At 45.2% G+C, this 13,314-nt stretch overlaps 1 pseudogene; it reads right to left on the bottom strand.

The window, feature by feature from the left end:
* Positions 1–419: 419 nt before the first annotated feature.
* Positions 420–13,089, bottom strand: LOC109489945 (annotated as a pseudogene).
* Positions 13,090–13,314: the final 225 nt, after the last annotated feature.

Here is a 13,314-nt window from a genome sequence, read left to right as displayed (position 1 = left end):
AGAAAATACATTTCTGTTGCTGAAGCTGCCCAGCCTGTGGTACTTTGTTATGGCAGCTCGAGCAAGCTAATAGAATCATCACGCCTCTGACCTATACTTTCTGAACCCAGAAAGCTTATTTAATGATTTTAACGAATATTTATTCTTCGAAGGAACAGTGCATCATGATTGGGGCTAGGAAGAGAGGTGATTTTTTAAATTCCTTTTAAGGAACCAACACTTTCAGAAATAGAAGAAAGTATTCCATTAAATCTCTTCATTTCTACTGGGCAAACACGTTATCTCACTGTGAGGACAACCCCAAGGCAGCCTGACTTCCAGTGGAGCAAGTGCTTGTTGGACCTATTATCGGACCCATTCCCAAACCAGCTTTCATTGGTGAAAAGGATTCCTCAGGACCATCTTCATTTCCTTGGTATCTAACTCAAAGAAGTATCTTTGCTACATCCACCTAAAACAAAGAATGACATCATCACCCAAGGATTGGATGTAGCTAGGAAGGCTAAGAAATGCTTCATGACTAACCAGGTCAGTGTCCCATTCACTTTAGGGAGAGTGTACGGATTCAGGTACTTCATGACAGCCCTGTAGTCCTCCATGGGCATCCCCCATAATCTGGGCCACCTGCTAGAGAGAATCATCATCCATACCAAAGAGCGAGTGGTAAGCGTTTAGACACCACTTCACATCATCTTCGCCCTGGACACCAAGGGTGTCCTGAAAACCCTGTAAGGCTATTCTCTTCTGGAGGGGGGTCTTTATTGATCTTCTCACAGGTGTGGGACAGGTTTTCCAGGGGACGTGGCGCCAGATATCAGAGAGGTCCCTGTGCAAGATGTCCTTAAGATCTGGGAAGTCATGCAACAAGGAGTCAAGGCTACAGACCAGAAATATGATGTGTTCACACACCCACTTCTTCTGGAGAGTTTCTGGGATATTCTTCAGATATTCTGCAGGAGTTGTTCCTCCCAGAGGGCCCTTATGCTGAGGTCCCTTTCCAGCTTGGTCCAGATGACATAGAGCCTCTTTCCCAGGCCCTGGATGGTTTTGGCAAGTTTCACGAGATTCGTGCTGAGTGTTTGGATGCAATGATGATGAAGAGGCCCTACTGGCTAAGTGGCTTTTCCTCCAGATAGTTCTCCACACTTTGGGCAAAAGCCTTTGTGCTGGGGGGTTGGGAGGAGGTATCCCACAACGCCACAATGGGAAAGTGGGAGAAGGAGTAGCAAGTGTGAGTCTGGGTGGTCCTCACCACTCCAGTGGGACCAAGGCCTCCTCCTTATGCCCAGTTCCCCACAGTGTGTTGATGAAGGAGGACATATCATTGCCAGGGTTCCCAGTCACAGCAATGTTCATTTGGGCACGGGACACTGTCTCTAGGTTCCCTCTAACCATACAGAACACCTCCAGCTACTTCCCTTTTCCTAAGGCTTTTTCAAAGTTCATGGGACCCGCCTCATATAAAATGCTCTGGTCCATATGGTATCACACAGCAGAGGTGAAGGACGTAGATAATGGGGCAGGAGATGACAGGGTTGACTACACCACACTGTTGGCCAGTGGAGTAAACTCACAGGACTTTGAAAATATATTTCCATTGGCCACTTCAGAAATTGAGATGTTATTTAATTTTATTTATTCATTTATTTTTTAGAGGGTGGGGGAAGGGGCAGAGGGAGAGAGAGAATCTTAAACAGGCTCCATGCCTAGCGTGGAATCTGATGTGGAGCTCGATCTCACCACCCTGAGATCATGACCTGGGCCAAAATCAAGAGTTGGCCACTTAATCAACTGAGTCACCCAGGTGCCCCAAGATGTTATTTTAAGTATGAGTTAAATGCGATATTTTAATAAATTGATGTGATACTTCTTTTTATTAAACACTCTAAAATATTTATTTTTGTATTTGTTGAAGTTTTGTGCTTCTTTGACATTTGTAACTCACTTGAAGTTTATTTTTATAATAGTCTCATATTATAAAACGTTCCGATAGATGAAAATAAAGTATCGCAAGGAAGCCAGGCTTTGGCCAAAGTGATACAATTCTCATGCACAGATAAAGAAACTGGTTTGCATCTTAAAATGCTGTTATTTCAAATTTTCTTTTCTTCTTCTTCCTCCTCATCTGTTGCTAGGATTCATGAACTAGTTAAAGAGTAGGCATTTACTTTTAGAATTTGGTGGTATTCATTATTTTAGCTAGACCAGGCAGTTAAATATAAAATACATCAATATTCGGTGTAAAGTGCCCATGACAGCATCTTGGAATTGACTCTCAATGTTGTTGAATATGTTCTTACGCTTTACTTCATATCAAGTTAACTTACTAGTTAATCCCTTTCATTGTTTTGTAAATTCTTTGAGATCTAAATAATGTTCCACACCCTGAAAAAATATAGATTTACTTTCTTCCCTTAAAAGACACTCATCCAGGATTTGCTTCAAAATAATGAGGGAGTGAGGGGGAGTGAAGCAAGATTAGTAGTGAGCTGACTGTTGTAGCTGCGTGATAGGGATTATTATGACATTCTGTCTACTTTGGGCTATGTTTAAAATTTTCCATGTTGTGGTAGATTTCCAATTCTTCATTCCTTTTAAGGAACAGGATTATGTATGCTTGCCCTTGGCTGTTGTGCAGGGCCTCCCACTCTGCTGGGCATAGTGTATGTCCCTTCTTCTCAGATATTGCACTCAGCCCAAGGACATTCTTTGGCCAATGGCATGTGAGCAGACTTGACATGAGATGTCTGAGCAGGCCCTTTAAATGTACTTGCATTTTTTGCATGGTTTGCCCTGGCCTCTTACATTCCCACCATCTGTCATGAGAAGAGTATGACCTAGGTAGCTGATGTTCCTTCAACCATAGGTCCTGTAACGAAGAATGTACAGGGGTGCCTGGGTGGCTCTGTTGGTGAAGCATCTGCCTTCGGCTTGGGGTGTGGTCTTGGGGTCCTGGGATTGTGTCGGCCTCTCTTCTCTGCAGAGAGTCTGCTGCTCCCTCTTCCCCTGTGCTTTCTCTCACTCTCTCTCTCAGGTAAAATAAATAAAATCTGAAGAAGAAGGAGGAGGAGGAGGATTCACAAATTGGGGTAATTCGCAAATTGAGGTCCAGTCCAGCTCAGCTCAGCCCAGCTGAAAATGGCCAAACCACAGCCAACCAGCAGACCTGAGATAGTAAAAACAATGTTTGCTGTTTTAAGCCCTGAAATTTTGGGCTTGTTTGTTATAGAGCATTGTCACCAGAGAAACCTGACTTTTTACACATAAGTACTTTTTCTAAATAAAGAAAAACACTATAAGAAATCTTCTCTACACTGAGAATTGTATGCTACAAAGTAGGTTGATAGAATTAAACTTGATTTCAGTTGCTGGGCTGGTTTCCCATCTAGAGTTCTTCAGTATCCATTTAGCAAAATTTCAAGCTAGTAGCTGATTCTACCATTGGCCCCAGGTGCAGAGAGCATGCTCCAGATTTGTTCCCCATGAAGGTTAATTTCATGTGTCAACGTGACTAGACCACAGGATGCCCAGATTTTTGGTTAAACATGATTACTGGAGTGTCTGTGAGGGTTTTTTTTTTTTCTGGAATGGATTAGCATTTGAATCAGCAGACCAAGTGAAGCAGATTGCTCGGCCCAGGGTGGATGGGCCTTACCCATCCCCCATACCTGAATAGAACAAACCGGTGGAGGAAGGGAGAATTTCCTTTCTCTGCCTGACTGTGAGCTGCCACAGCAGTCTTCTGCTCTTGACTGAGACTAATGGAGCCCCTGGTTCTCAGCAGTCTTCTGCTCTTGACTGAGACTTATGGAGCCCCTGGTTCTCAAGTCTTCAGGCTCAGACAGGAATTAAACCACTGACTTTCCTGGCTCTCTAGCTTGCAGACAGCAGATTGTGGGACTTCTTAGGCTCCATGACTGCATGAGTCAGTTCCTTATAATAAATAAATAAATACACACGCACACATATATAAACATATATATGTATATGTGTGTGTGTGTGTATATATATATATAACCATAAAAACATATCTATATCTCCTATCGGTTCTGTTTCTCTGGGGAGCCCTGATGAACATACCCCAGGAAATGAAGAAGCGGAAGTGTTTATCTACTGATTTCAGGTTCTCAATGGTTGAGGGCTGCTCCTGGTGGCATTAAATCCCCAACTTCCTGGCTGCATTTCAGGAGAGCTGAGCAAATTTCTGAGGTGCTGAAGAAAGCCCTCACACAGTTCGAAGGAGAGACGCACCTGCTTCAGGTGGGGAGCTGATGGAGTGGTCAGGGACGGTCCCCGCTACAGCAGCAGATGACTCAGTGTTGGGCTGAGTGTACGTGGGTGGGGGCAAACAGCAGCTGTGATAATTATTTGACTAGACCCAGAATGGAAGTAACTTGGGAAAATACTCTTGTACCCAGCGTTTCAGATGAGTTAACATTTAGGCTTTATATCCTACCACCCCCAGAGTCTATCTCAAGTCCTGAGGGAAGAGGAAAAGAACTGCAAGGTCAAAAAAACCAAAACGACATCCCCCTGGGCCTCCTCTCTTTCCCTAGTGCCGCTCTGCCTCGCAGGAGCAAAGAAGCTAAATGCAGGTCTATGCAGGGGGAGGCACGGCTGGGAGCATCTTCCGCACCCACCCCCAAATACATGTTAGGATGGAGTAAACACATTATGGGATGTTGAGTCAATGAAATGGGTTCCACTGGGCACCTGTCATGACATTCCTATCTATCCATCATCGAAGCAGGAGCTGTTGGCCATCAACAAGGTTCAGAGGTACTTTGAGAACTGTTTCTTGGCCCCCGGGTGAAGAGAACAGTGGGATGGATCCGGGTTAGATGGGGTGTGGCACTTCTCTGAAATGTCACTGCTGGGGTGAGGCGAGTGTTAGAAAGAAGGTGATGGAGAAGGAGCCCTAAGTGGAGGAAACTGAAGGTGTAGTGTAAACAGAGGGAGCTAATGACTAGCCCAGGTCAAGCCAGACCAGAAGCCAAGGGGTGGAATGTAGTGAGGGTACTGGAAGGCACAGACCCAGAGATGAACCCTTACTGAGCAGAAGGTACCCAGGGAATGCCCATTACCCATAAGCCTCCTCCAGCCTCCTTCATCTTCCTCAAAGTGGATTGACGGATCACTTCCAGAACTTACACTTGGCCATAATTCTTTCACTTCTTCCTTCTTAGACCTCTGCTTTCTGCCTATGTGTAGATAAATGCTTTGAAAGCAAGGTTATAGCCACATGCTCTGCACAGACACTTTCTGATCAGAACATTCAACCAAGCCAGTTGATCAAGTCTCTCTGCAAAGCGGTAGGGGCTGCAGAAAGCACAAATATCGGTCTCCCTGATAAGACTTCAGGCATGGAAACCTGCTGCCAGCTGGTTGGAAAGAAAGCCGTGTCTGTGGCACTTCTGTCAGAACGCCCAGACATGGCCGAGTGAGGTCTTCTTAAGATCTGTTCGTTATTTTTCCAGGGTCCAGGCTCTTTGGTATTCTTCACTGTGTTATATCTGACGTGCAACACTGCATAAGTTGAAGGTGTAGAACACTGATTTGATTATTTTTGTTGCAATATGTTTGCCATATAATGTTAGCTAACACCTGTGTAGGGTCACATAATTATCATTTCTTGGAGCATTGGGAACAATTAAAATCTAGTCTCTTTGCAAGTTCTGCATTTAAAGATGCAATTTGTTGTCTAATCACTGTACTGTGTATAAGGTCTCCAAGACTAGGCTCTGTTGCTAACTTAAGAATAATGTACTAAATCATTCACTATGCCCCATAGACAGAAGTGCAAAATTTCTTGTGGAGCCCTGGTACGATTCCACTTCTGGCTCACAATCCAGGCAGCCTGGGGCGTCCCACTCTGTAGCCTCTCCAGTTAGGAAGGGAACCGCTCTGCAACATAAGTCCACACTATGAATGCTACCTGTTCTGGAGTGCTTGAGTCAAATTTATTTTTCTTTCTTTCTTTTTTTTTTTTTGTAAAAAAAAAGATCTTATTTATTTGAGAGAGAGCATGCGCAGGGGAAGGGCAGAGGGAGAAGTAGGCTCCCCACTGAGCAGGGAGCCCAACATGGGACTCTATCCCAGGACCCTGGGATCATGACCTGAGCCAAAGGCAGACACTTAATTGATTGAGCTACCCAGGAACCACCTACCTGAGCCAAATTCCTAAAATGGCACTTTCCTCAAAGTCAAGATGGCAGGGCCTTAATTTCCTAATCTGTACAGTGGTTACCAACAAAGATCATGTCTAGATCAAAAACCAATTTTGAAAGTTATGTAAGTCAAAAGATTAGAAGACAAACAGAACAGTCCGGAGTGCTGTAAGAATATGAGATCTTATGGAATCTGCGTCCCAGAGGAATCTTTTTGGGAAGGCAGTATTATCCCCCAAATAATTCACTAATCGCGGAATTTCAAGGGCCTGGAAATAGGGCAGCCCCAGCAGTACTTCAGATTGTGCTATAAACCTGAATTTACCTGTTCCATCTCTGCTTGTAGCCAAGTCTGATGTTCTCACTGCTTAAAAGCCCACAGGCATACCGATCAGCTCGTTAAGGCAAACGAGCAATACATTGGTCGGCTTCATAACAAAAACTTGCACACTGGCTTCGAGTCCAGCAGGCATTTTTTTAAGCACACACTCTATGCCAGATATTATTCAGAGCTATTTGGGCTTCAAAGTCAGGGGTGGTTCTCAATGATCTTTCCTTTCTGGCTTACTGTAGGCTCCTACCAAATCTGTAGGAATAAAAGTGAGTCAGATAATGTCTCATCAGACTGTAGGCGAGCGAAGAGGAGATGAAGCAGAATGCAAACACGGGCCAAGGGGGAGGAAATGTCCCCGTTTCAGAGACCAGCCGACGCTGCCTGCCACCGACCCCGTAGAGCTGCTCCCCACATGCGCGGTGGTTCCCACCCCGCTCTTCACAGGCTCTCTTCCTGGCACGGGTTTGATGGCAAATTTAGGTTAGCGCCTCTGACAACTAGAGAAATACGAATTCATTTTCTGAGGTTTTGCTAAACCTTTCATTGCCACGGCTGGAGTGTCCCATTTCATAGGGAGGTTCCTACTTGCGGTGACAGTGATAGCAGAAACGAAAACAACTTCGGGTTCATCTTACTTTCCATACTGAAGCCTTGGCCTTCCTAAGTTAGAACTTCCCTGCCCCCACCAATCTTATTCACAAGAATAGATCCGATGTGCTCTTTGTTATGTCAAGCTGTCAGTTATCCTTGGCAAGTGTGGCCAGCAGGGGTGGGAGGGGGGCGGCGGGGGATAGACTGAGTAAGTTGGGTGGAAGGCTGATTCCTGCCTCTTAGTTGTGTTTGGACTTCTTTGCCCACCAGACCTCTCCTAGCAGATGCTAATGAGTCGTCATATTGGGAAGATCTTTCTTGTCACTGTCTTTCGTTGCCTCTGCCTTTTTTCTTGTTTCACGGCAGAATGGGGCAGACAGAGGAGGGAGGCTACAGCAAGGGACTTAGGTAATTCAGAGACTTGGAGAAGAGTTGATGGACTTACATGACTCTATCCTAATTATTTCCCCCTTGGGCTCCAATTACAAGTTAGGAACTTTCAGGCTCTCCACAGATTTATCATCTTCCAATTCCCATGGATATAAAAACCAAAGGGCCTGATCCTGAAGCTTAACATTGTTCCTCATGCCAACAGAAGGCTTAAAGGATTAGATCACGAGGAGTGCAGAGAGGATCGTTTCTGTCTTAAGTGGGTAAAAAACGACCTCAAATTTGGCAGAGCATCCCTTGCTGGAAAATCTCCCCATTCTCATCATCGTCAAAAGGCCTGCAGTGTTATTATTTCTTACAATGACACTGTGACCTTTGGACACAAGGCAAAGGCCGCCAGGGATCAAAATTATGATTGCTTCACACACATATGGCCACTTTACATTAGCATTTTGCAGAGTCCTAACTTTCTTATCCTCTTTTGATGTGTTCTTAAAACATTTGGAGAAAGTCGGGCTACCCCCCTCCCCATATGTTTTCAGCATGGGGGGTCATAGACATTTTCTGTGAAATGGCACAAATCAAAGCCAAAGTCCCACTTGGATCACATTAGCTCCAGCTTACTGAGTGCTTATGTAGAGGTAGGCATTGTTTTAAGGTGCCCTGGTCAAGGCACATGGTATACTCCAAATGGGGAGTTGAAGGATGTTTAGTGAAGGGGTTATTCGGGGGAAAAAATAGTGGAAATTTTTCTGTTAGCAATAGCCTTTACTGCTGACTGGCCTGAAAGGTGGGGGGGAGTTGTAGCTTGTGAGAATTCTAGGAAGGGCCACCAGGGAGGAGAAGTAGGCAACTGCCAAACTTTTGGGACTTCTAATCTCCTGGATGTGCTTCTCATTGGTCAAATCCGATTGGAAGCCAGAGGCAAGAGAAGGGAGGGGGTGGTATAGTCATCAGAGATCAGCTTTCTGGGGCATGTGGCTGGGCTAGGCTGGATCTCATATGCACTTTGTCGTTATCATAATTGTTGTACAGAGCAACGGAGAGTTTACATAACTGGCCTCAGTCACCCAGATAGGGAGTGACAGACCCAAGATTTGAACACACAGAGTCTCCTTCTAGAGCCTGAATTCCCAGTGGCCATGCTCGCCTGCCATTGGGTGCCTCTGGGCACAAGACACTTAAAGAAGCCCAGAACGCCTCTAGATCAATGCTGTTCTGCTTATCTGTCACTTAGCAGCTGTACCTTCATCCGCAGGTGTCCCAACAGACCTTATGTTACAGGAGGTCGAGGACCTTTTGTCCATTTCATTCAGAGCTGGATTTCTTAGCACGGAGCTCATAGTAGACATCAACTCAGCATTTTTTTCCTAATGTCTTTTCGAATGAATGAATGAATTTGTGGAGAACCTTCCATTGACCAGATTCTTGCCAGCTGCTGCCCTGCTCCTTTCTTTAGAGTGGCTTTCAGTAAACACTGCTGTTGACTTGCCTCCAAGAATCATCTTTTCTTGGAGTAGAAGTTCCTTATCTCAGTTCTGCAGCCTGAATGGGCAGGAGTTTGGAGCCTCTGGCCATGACCGTGAGGTGGTGGAATAAAGGGGTCCAGGAGGCATGGCGGTCTCTCCTCCCATCATCCTCTGCTCGTGGCTTGTGCTCACTGTGGGCTGCCTCTCCTCTCAGGCACGGACCGGGCTGCTCCTGCTGCTGCCTCCAGACAAAAGAGCACGTGCACCTTGGAGACAATTTCTGTGTTCCGTTTGCTTCAGCTTTGTTTTCTGCCTCTTTCTTTCTGTGTTTCCCTTTCTTGGCCCCAAATCTACCACTGAAAAGCGATACCCGGGCTTGGGCTAGGCCATATGTGGTCTTTATTTCTCGCATTTTTCCAAACTGGGAAAACTCCAGCTCATTGAGCGGTTGGACTTCATTAACCAAGGCTCGGAGGCCGTTGGTTGTACTTGGCGGGAGGAAGCCAGCCGGGGCAGCACAGAAGGTTTCCAGGGGCGGATTTATCTGCCGCAGAACAGAATACTTGAAAACATAGATGCTGAATCTCTCCTTTCTATTAGCATCCTGTATGGATTCAGAAGAAATCAGTAATGTGATTCTGTCTCCTACTCTGGGAGCTAGGAAAATACTGCAGTTCTTTGACACATTCTGGATTATTGATGGCTTCCTAAGTACTCTCAGAAAGGAGAATCCCTTGCCCTTTGTTTTGGGGGAACCCTTCAATTTCCAATATAGTATCCTTCAGCTGAGAAGTGTGTACGTGTGTGTTATGTGGGGGGATGAATCTTAAAGTGTCGTTTGGTTGATTTCCCTGTCTCTGAGCCTTTCCACATCATCCAAGATAGGTCTCCTTTTAGTTTCCAAAAAATAAAGTGTCCTGACACTTTCTTTGGAGCGTGTATGATGAACTGGTGTTTTAGAGCCTTTGTCTAAGTAATTTAACATGTTTAAAACCTAATTATTTTAACTCTAAAGAGTAATTTTAACATGATCTTTTTCTTATGAAGTTTTCTATAATATACAAGGTAGGATGAATCCTACAATGAATTCCCACGTTCCCATCCCCCGGATTCAACAATTACCAAGATTTTGCCACACTTGGTTTATGTATTTATTTTTTTCCTCTTAATAAGAAGTTTTATTGTGAAACTATTCTAAAGCAAATCCCAGAAATATCATTTCATGCCTATGTACTGCAGGTAATAAAAACTATGGCCATTGGTGACCATCGCAATAGTGCCAATTTATAGTAATTTTTAAAGTAATAGTAACAGCAACCGTTACATTGTTAAGCAACAGTTATGTACCACGAACTTTACATTTTGTTTCAGTTAGGGCATGTTTGTGACAAGAGACTGAAGTCCATTGAAACTAGTTTTAAAAAGCGGGATTAAAGCACGAGTATCTCCCTGAACATTAGGACACAAAGGTAGTGAGGTTGAATGCAAGGGAATGAAACCTGGAAATAGAAAGTTGTTGGCATTAGGGGATTCCCAAGCTGCCATGTGTTTCTCTACAAATCTGTAGCAAAAGAAATCTCGGGGCCCCTCATTTCTTTTCTATCTTGTATATTCCTGCCCATATCCCGCTTGTGCCCAGCTGCCAGAAGGACGCTAGTGTCTGATACACAGCCAGGAAGTTGTTAGACCAACTTCGAGCCGAAGCTCCATTTTCAACAATATGTTCCCAATGACACTTCCTGAGACTTGCTGGTCTTGATGTTCAAGTTCCAAAGTTCTGGCTTAGCAGGAATGGGGTTGCCCATCTCTGTGTGTGGTTGTTTTCTTTCCCAGTCTCATCCTCTGATGCTGGAGGATTCCAAAGAAAAGGAATCTGCTGCCATTGCTTAGCACATACAGTGGGAAACAAGGGATCCTTTACCTCCCCTGTCTCTGCGGCTCATCCGTTAGGGGGTGTGGATGTGTGAGGGACTGAGGTGTGTACGCAGCTTGGAAGCGGAGGTGGGGTGGCTCCGTGGGCAGGACTTACGACTTTAGACCTGTGCTCATGAGCAGAGAATGCCAGCTGCCATGAAGCATAGGTCCAGGAGGGCTCCGTTCCAACAGAGAGGGACTGCTTTCACTCTCGCCACATAAGTATCTTGCCATGTGTTCATTATGCTCAGTCTGCAAACCAGCGTCCCCCACCTTTGCTTGTGGTCCAAACAGGTGGCTCAAATCCAAGTGCCTTGCATGCGCTAACTAGAGATTCCATGTTCCATTTTCAATTTTTCAGGGAGAAAGATGCAGTTGGCCCACAACAGACTGCATCCGGTGTCCATGCTTTGCCCAATCAGTTGTGGCCAGAGGAGAGGAGGTGGACAGACCTGCACAGGTTCCCCCCTGGAGTTGGGGGCAACAGGTAGCAGGCCACATTTGGCCAGTGGGCCATAGTTTGCTGACCTATGGTTTACATTATTCTCATTCTAATATTAATTTTTTTCATCCCATACACATCGAGAGGACAGCAAATATAAATGAGGTGTTGTGGCAAGCACGACATGTATAACAGAACTTGCTTTCATGGAAAGCATTTGTAGGAGGATATATTTGTCAAATAATCACACCAAAATTTTAAAAATCACCATCGTGATAAAGGCCACTAAAGAAAAGACAAAGGAACTTTGAGCGTATGTTACAAGGAGAGTTGATCTTGGGGGAGGGGGGCGTCCAAGAAAGCTACTCTGTATTGAGGTAACACTCTGTAGGCGTGATCATGAGCTCCCCAGCTGGAATTAATTCACTGACGTAATGCTCATCAGCTCTGCTATGAGTGTCTACTCTCGTGGTGTCCAGCCAGGCTTACTTACGTGTCCAGACATGTGGATTTTCGCTGGGATGAGCCATCCTACGTTTGTCCCCCCCCTCCCCCCCCCCCGGTGTTTTATCTCCTTTCTAACAAGCTGCCTTTTTAATTTGCTGAGGATCATACTGAATTCTAGTCTGGTCCCTTGAGCCCTTAGGAGCTCCAACTAGTTTCATTTTGCTTGCCATTTTAATCCTTATTAATCCTCAGTTCCTTCAGCCAGGCGATTGATAGAGACATGTTATACCCGGAATAAAATTTCCTTCCCTTCTAGTGCATGGTGTTCCTGCAGTTCTAGGAATCTAAAGATGGTTGATTCCATTTTCTTTGCCCGGAAGAGCAGCACATACTCCCTTCAGTTGGCACTGGTACAGTGCTCAGCCTAAACAAGGGGGTCAGGACATCTCAGGATACAGCTTTCGGATGTAAGATACACTTGTCTCCAATGCATCCAGGTACTTGATGCAGAATATGTCACTGACATGACTGATGTTCATTTAAGCTCTCAAGCCTCAGAGTCATAGTTGCAAATATTGGACTTAGAGTCAGAAAACAAAGATTCAAAGTTTAGCCCTGCAACTTCCACAGCGAAGTGACTGCAAGTCCTGCTAGCTTTCAGTGTCTTCGTGTGGAGCAGGAGAACAATGCTTCTCCTACAAAATTATAGGGTCAAGGTGCACAGAAATCTGTTTTCATTAGATGGGAGCATCTTGTGGCTCCTGTGATAATAAATCTAGCAAAGTCATTCGATTAGTAGATTTGATTTCTATGAGTACTTGTAACATTATAGGTGAAGACCCGGAGAACATCAGTCTAAGGAAGACAATCACATTTAATTTGGTTATTACATTGGTCACAGAGTGTGGCAGTTTTAGAAAATGGTCCAAATATCTTTGCTCTTCCTCCCATTGAAAGGGGTCTAATCCCCTTTCCTCAGATTTGGGCGGGCTTGTGTGTCATGCATAGCAAATCGAATGCAACAGAAAGCAGCTGTGCTACATGACTTCTGAGGCCATATTAGCCCCTATCCCACGTTCTTGGGGGATGCTCACTAGGGGGAAGCTAGAGGTTAGACACCTTACCCATGTGGTCACCATGCTGGGGAAGCACATGTCAGTGTTTCCAGTCAGCAGCTCCCGCTGAGCCCAGCTGAGAGTCGACACTACCCACCAGCCATACCTGGTGAACCAACTTGGTTGCCCAGCCCAGTTGAGCCTCCAGGTGACGGCAGCCCAGCCAACATCTGATTGCGACTGCGTGAGAGACCCCCAGATAACTGTCCAGCTGGGCCATTCCCAAATTTCTGACCCACAAAACCAAGAGAGAGGGGAAAAAAGGAAGCTGCTGGGTCCTGGGGTGATTTGTTATATAGCCACACTGCCAACAATAATAACTAGAAGCTGTAGACACAATGGCAAGTGGATGGGACTGTGGACCAGGTTGTCAGTAGAGATGCTGCTGGTGGTGACAAAACGCAACTTTAAAACGTTAGATTTACACATATTGGTTGTGACTTCT

This window comes from Ailuropoda melanoleuca, chromosome 13 (assembly GCF_002007445.2).
Source record: "Ailuropoda melanoleuca isolate Jingjing chromosome 13, ASM200744v2, whole genome shotgun sequence".
NCBI classification, from domain to species: Eukaryota; Metazoa; Chordata; class Mammalia; order Carnivora; family Ursidae; genus Ailuropoda; species Ailuropoda melanoleuca.
Note: the sequence above shows the minus strand (reverse complement) of the source record. Positions and strands in the feature narration are given on the sequence as shown.